Below are 7,550 nucleotides of genomic sequence, written 5' to 3' on the forward strand. Positions count from 1 at the left end.
ATTTCCATGGAGCCTAGCCAGCAGACTGAAGTCTTTACTTTACAGTTCTTCACTATTTTTTCTTTTTTACAATTCTAAAACATTATATTTAAGTAATGCAAATTCACAGCAGCGGTGGAAATGAGCTTCCTCCGAAGGGTGGCTGGCCTCTCCCTTAGAGATAGGGTGAGAAGCTCAGCCATCCGGGAGGGGCTCAGAGTAGAGCCGCTGCTCCTCCACATCAAAAGGAGCCAGCTGAGGTGGTTCGGGCATCTGACAAGGATGCCTCCTGGGCGCCTCCTGGGTTAGGTGTTCTGGGCATGTCCCACCGGGAGGAGGCCCCGGGGCAGACCCAGGACACGGTGGAGAGATTATATCTCTCGGCTGGCCTGGGAACGCCTTGGTGTTCCCCCGGATAAGCTGGAGGAGGTGGCTGGGAGGTCTGGGCTTCTCTGCTTAGGTTGCTGCCCCTGCGACCCGGCCCCGGATAAAGCGGAAGAAGATGGATGGATGGATGGAAGTTCACAACAATAGTCATCTGATATGACTTTATATTGTGCAATATTAGAGAGGGATTTGGCAATCCTCTGTGAACAAGCACTTGATAAGAGTGGGTGGATAAACTCTTTTAACAGTAAGAGAGCGCAGGTAAACCTCAGGTCACGGAGGGGCACCCATCTACCATGACTGCTGGAAAGGACCACAAACTGCAGTAAAGAGTAGACAAGAGTCAGTGGTCGCATATACATGCAGGGGGGAGCAGTAGATGAATTATGGTTGGTGACAGCTAACACTTATCACTTGTAAGCATGCAGCTATTTCTGTATGTAAACATACACCAATAACTACATGCTTACATGCTCAACTTAAACAGTATATATACTAATATGATAAATGATACCAGCAAAGGATTTTAACACCTTCTTCACTGTTTTGGTCACTTACATTGGCTCTTGTCAACTCATTAAATTAAAGATGAATTAAACAAACTAATAGAAGATGTGTATCATCCATTAAGATCCCTGGTGTATGCAAAATAACTAATTATGTATGTGTGAGTGTTAAATCTATACTAATGTCTATAATATGCCTACCAGTCCACTGAAGGACACAGGTGAAAGAAATGGTAATGATGGCTGAACTAGGAGGCAGAGGAATACTCCGACCATATCTATGGGAGCAGTAACAGAGGTATGGATGTTACTATCCATCTACACCTCCAAGGAGTCACCAGGGTCATAAAAGGGTCAGGGTCTTAAAATTAAGCATATATCTAACTGTTTTTTGAGCAGGGAAAACCCGCGGCATTAATAATATTCTTAACTTTTTTATCTGAAGAAAGACATATTTACAAATAGATTTATGCTGTTGCATCAGGAATTGAAAAGTTTGATGCAAGAAATCAAACCTCTTTAGGCGTTTGAGTTTATTTGTTTTTAATGAAAGTATTGACAATGTTTCAGGTGGATTTACTGATCCAATAAATACACAGCTTACAATAGAGATTCGTACTACAGCCTAAAATAGAAATGGCTAAATAAGCACAAAAAAACCAAATACACATCACTTCTTCTACAGTTTAAGGAGTTAAGTCATTAAGCTGCGGCAGGCGAATGCTAACGAATTCAAAATTAATTTGGAGGCCGGCCTCCCTCTCCAAAAGGAGGGCCCAAACAAAGAGAGGAGATGCTTTGTTGGCTACAGGAAGGCAGGCAGAAACACTGGCTGCAGTGTGATGGCAGGAGGGGATGAGGAAGAGGAGATGGAGGGGAAAACAGCCAAAGTACTGCAGTGGCATAAGGGAGGAGCTGTGTTGCAAACAAATACATCACGGCATCCCAGTAGATGACATGCTCTACCGCCTGAACTACAGCCACCCCATAATAAGACGATTAATGTACTTTAGGTTCACATATCACGACCCACTGACATATTTGTCTGAAATATTTACGCTATACTTGGCTTATGGTTGAATTAAACAATACAATTTACATCTCATAAAGTTCATTCTGTTCATCTGGATGTAACGTTTTCAGTGTGAGAAATGTTTCATTATTCATCTGAGCCAGTTCTTCAGTCTCAGCTGACTGCAGGCTTCACCAACCTTAAAAACATTACAGTTGTATAACAACCAGTACCAGCTTCATAACAATGAGTCACAGCCTCATATCATTTTGTTTATATGCAAATTGTCATGACAGCTGAGCAGAGTTGGGGAATGGCTGCAGTCACGCCATTACATGATTGTGACTGATGTAATCTTAGCCCCCTCCTCGGTTCAGCGACAGTTGCTCAGCGATGTGCACTGTAAACAAACCCATATGGATTAATGTTTAAGGTTTGACACAGCAGGTAGAGCCATAAATTAAATAATATATATAAAAAACATTAGTCATTGTTAGAAATATGACCTGATGGCTTCGGATAACATTTTCTAAATTCTTTTGCAGTACATCAATAAGACCCAGTTAAACTTACATTTTACCGGGGTATTGAATCAGCCAAATTGTCTCAGCCTTTATATTTCTGACAGTTCAATAAAACATTTCGGTGGTTTCATCTTCTCCACTACAGTCACATTTCCCTATATGGTGTTTCCTTATTATAAATAATGGATAATGTGCCAGCAAACATGCCCATGTAGGTCCACAGTAGGTAGGTCTGGGTAAAGTAAAGTTAAAGTTAAAGTAAAGTAAAATTTTATTTTTATAGCACACCTCAAAAAAAAAATCACACTGTAAAAAAAATTGTAATATAAAAGTATTTTATTGTGTATTTTACAGTTTTGTACTGTTCTTCTAGAATACCATTAAATTTACATAAATAGACTGTGATTTTACATTTCAAATGTAAATTAACGTAACAATCAAACATTTCTTTCACTGAAAACGCTACATGCAGATAAAAAGAATCAACTTTTTTGGATTTCCTTAACTGGGTTTTAGAGTGTGCATCAAGATATGGTTTAGTTTCCTCAGTAGTGACTAATATGACCTCAATCGGTAGTCCCCACTCTGAATGTAAATTATATTTTTCACTTGTTTGTATGAAATATTGTGTTTGTTTTTAATTGTTGTTATTGTTATGTTGTTATGTGTTGTATGTGTTTTGACTTTAGCTGCCCTGATGCCAGGTCTCTTTTGGAAATGAGATTTTTACCTGGAAAAATAAAGGATTAATTTTAAAAAATTGCATTTTTGTCAACTGTCTTCAGTTGGATTACAATGAAATGTTCATTCCAAAAACAAACATTTAGACACACATAGACTTTATTTAATCCAACTCTGGGGAAATTCACTTGTTACAGCAGCACAAGGGACAGGAAGAAAACGGGAATTATATTAGAAAAAGATATATTAGAAAAACTAGAGCTAACCCAAAATACTATACTATGTACACATGATTAATATACACAGTAAAAATACACCAAGATTTTCTTTCTATATGTACATAGAGTGCAGTGCATTGGGAGTGAAAATAATACACATGTATTTTTATTTTGCTTTATTTATTTATTTTACTTTTTGTACTTGGTTGACTCAACTCTTGTACAAGATTTGAATGTAATAGTAAGGCTAGTAAACTACAAGTAGAGGATAAACCAAGGACAGAGATGCAGAGGGAGGAGACAGGTAGAGAGGGAGGAGAAGTGGAGAGAAACAAAACAAGAGGGATGAAGCAAGAGGCACCAGAGGAAAAAGGGAGGAGAAGAGGCCACAGACCCAACAACACTTTAGTGCCGAGGACAAACTATCACTCTCCCTCATTCTTTCTTTCATCCAAGCCTTGATCTATTCTTACTGTAGAGCTTCTGGAGTGCCTGCTCCAATAGTTCGCCATACTGCCCAAATCACAGATCATTTGTTAACAGGGAACCCAGAGTTCTTGCAGTTGGGGAGCAGGGCTGCATAGCAACCCTTCAGCACTTCCTGTTGGGCCGGGGGTTGAACGCCGGTGCCCGTTGTTCACTGCCGTACCCCCTCTGCCTTTAGAAAAGCAGCCGGGAAGTAGTTGACTTACAATCGGCTTTGTGCTTCATAGTGAGGAGAAGAGAAATGAGCGGAAAGGCAAAGCACCCTCAGTTCACTGCAAGCTAAATCAAACAAGGGACCCTCTATATGATAATATACATTTCTGAGGGCTGACATTAAGATTTTCAGAGAGATGGTGCTCAGGGCTAAGTAATGTAATGTAATACATTTAAGATTGTGTGACAGTGTTGGTAAATGGCATGGATTGTCCATTTTCAGCAGTAAAAAAATGTTGTGAGTGAAAAATGCAGCTCTGTTTTTTACCACTCTGCAGACTTCTGTGATTACAGCCAAAAGGCTTTAAGTGGTTCAAAAGCAAATACAACTCAGCTGCTTATGTGGGTCAACTCACATAAGCAGCTCAAGCTATTTACTTGAAATACTGATAGAAACTAGTGACACAGTGGTCAAATGTGTCAGCAAGACAGCACCAAACACTGTTAACTATGTAACTTAAGAAGACAACATTTCTGACCAGAAATGTAATTACTGCAGATAGCCACATTTTTATGTATTTACTTTGTCTTACTCTCAAAAGTGTCATTTCTTTGCTAATAAGGGTATTTTCTATTAAGCAATATCACTGTAAATAATTATAGCAGTAAAAAAGTGTAATATTTGTAAAATAATTCCAGTCAGTATTATTTATGTAATACATGTAGAATGTAGAATTATCTAGCACATGCTTCATGTTGCAACCCTGCAAACATGTTACTTTGGGGCCTGTATGAGGCCACTGTGGACAAACCCACACAGTCTCAAACGGGGCAGCCCATAGTGTATGCTGACTGTGGGCAGCCCACACTAAGCAGATACCCAAAGTGAGACCCATGAACCTGGGTCTGTGGGCAGCCCACAGCTAGATGGGGCTCCACCCAGGTTGCACAGATGGGCCCCACATTTCACATCAGTATTGCCCATAAGAAAAAAACTCCTACAGGGGCCCCAAAGAGCTGCCCACAAAGACCACGCCCCAATAAGTGCCCACATGTGCTCCAAATTTGATGTTGATATTTAGCCTGTAAAATTATGGATTGACATCTACAAACCCATAACTCTGCATCCCCTTAGAGATAATTTAGAAACAAAACAGAGCTCGCTTATTAAAAAAAGAAATTTTCTGGTGGTCAAAATCCCCTTTACGTCGTTTAAAAATATTTTAGCTACATTTTCCCTGACTTTTTCATTTCGCTTTGCAACAAGAGACACTTGGCAGTTAATGATAACCTTTGGATATGTGTTTAGTGAAATATGACCGTTACAGGTCCTTGTTGTTAGTCACACCTGCCACACCTGTTTTTGCTGAGTTGTTTGAAATGAAGCAGTGCTCCTTCAGAGTCATAGTAACAGCCTGAAAACAACAACAACAACAACAACAACAACAACAACAACAACAACAACAACAAACAAACAAAAAACAAAACATAAAGAAAAATGAGACAGAAAATATAAAAATAGATAAAAAAAATTTAATAACTAAATAAAAAGATCTTTGGAAAAGCACCTTAAAGTCATTTTTCTCAAAGTTTTTCTAATGTATGTATTGATAATATAGTAAACTGAGATAACCTCATGACTCAGAACAAACACCATGGCGTATAAACAACTACGGAAAACTATAAGATTAAAAAAACATATTGCATAAAATAGACATAGTTGTTGATGAAAGAAAAAACAATATCTCCATCTAGTGGACTGTATTCTTAGGTACAAGACCCATCCACCCTTTAATTTCCTCCCATCCATCCATCCATCCATCCATCCATCCATCCATTCTCTTTCTCTTATCCAGGTCAGGGCCACAGTTGGACTGGAGGCTATCAGACTTATCATAGGTACTCTGGACAGATCTATCACAGGGCTGTAAAGTGCAACAATCACCACTAACAACAATTACAGAACAAGGAATTGTTACATATGAACAAAGCTGGAAACAACAAATGTTTACAACATAAGAAACTGTGGGGTGCTGGTTTCTTTCAGAGGATTTAGAGAAAGTAAACTACACAAAAACAAACAATAACAAATACACAGTAACAACAGCTTGGAGTAAATTAATGCAAGCCAACATCAATACAAATGTCTGGTTTGTCTTCATACAAATCCCTTAACTATAAAATCTGTCTGCAGTTTAAAAAAAAAACCCCCGAAGATATAAATAGAAAGTTCCTTGTAAGCTGTTGGCTGGGTTTCAGATGCAGAACTGGTAAAACAAGCCCCTGGCTTCTGTTAGTATTGCATACATGTGCCATCTGACAGCTACTGACAGCAACACTACAACAAATCTTGCTGAGGTAACTTTAAACAAGACACAGGCAAAAATTAAAGTTAACACAGGGACTGAGTTTTAGGACACACACATAATCACACACTACTTATTGTAACGTCTGTTTTTGTATTTCACATCATCTTGTTTCCCTGAATGCCCCCTTTCTGCCAGCCTACATGTCAGTAAAGGAAACTGCGTTCACTATTTTATTTTAGCATTTAAAAAACAGATAAACTTCAAGTAATATACTTTTGAAAGCTGTGATATAATATGGCGCTATATTGCATATTCAAATTCATACAGTTCGGGAATTCTAAAACAGAAAAGCCCAGGGGTAACATTTTTCTCTTTCAAAGAAAGAATCTTAAAGAAAGAGACACAACTGTGGCAATCATTCATGTGATAATAGTGATGTAATGAAATATGTGTCAGACACTGATTTCTTCCAAGTATTACATCTTAGACTTAAAGACATACAGCCTGTATCAGCATGTGGAAAAATAAAATGAAACAACACCACCAGGTGGCCTAGTAGGCTGTTAGCCACATCATCTCATGTTCCGTTTAAAAAAGAAAAAGAAAAAAAGAAAAAAAAAGTTTTATTCTAGAATAAAGCTCATGAATGACAGCAGCTTTGTAATTTTTAGTAATCATTCCCTCTATGAGGATAAATAACTCATATGGCTCAACAAAACATAGCATAACCATGGGATGTCCTCACTGTAGTACGCAGGGGTTCAGGTTTGTTAGTTTTTTTGTTTACGTGTTTTCTCACACATTATTATATCCTTGTCCGGTGTTGGTGTGTAGGACATTTTGAACAACAGATCTGTTGCCAAAGTCACATTTCCGTATTGGTTTATGTTGAAGGAACTATTTTGCATAGTTTTACATAGATAACTGTCACTTTGCAAACCATTGGTTTAGAATAAAAATAGAAACTGAAAAACGAACGACTGTTATGTTGAACTACTACTGCTAGTATTTTACAGTGTTACAGTACTTTAATACTTAATGTGTTAATGTAATACTTTTGTATTAGCTCAACATTTGATTTTCTTTGGTCAGACAGATCTGGGAAATTTAGATGAGGGTGGCACAGGTATTAATAGAATATAAATATGACTTTGAGATCAATACAAGAGTTAAAAGACCGATATATTTTCTTGTTTTTCTTTTCACTATTACACGCTTACATAACAGCATTTCATCTTATATCTAGCCGTCTCACATAACGCACTCCGTAGAGCCTGAACTAAACAGGTGTCTTC

The sequence above is a fragment of the Diplotaxodon limnothrissa genome, linkage group LG1, assembly GCF_057381915.1.
Source record: "Diplotaxodon limnothrissa isolate DT_005_m linkage group LG1, D_limnothrissa_male_GT1.1, whole genome shotgun sequence".
Taxonomy (NCBI): Eukaryota; Metazoa; Chordata; class Actinopteri; order Cichliformes; family Cichlidae; genus Diplotaxodon; species Diplotaxodon limnothrissa.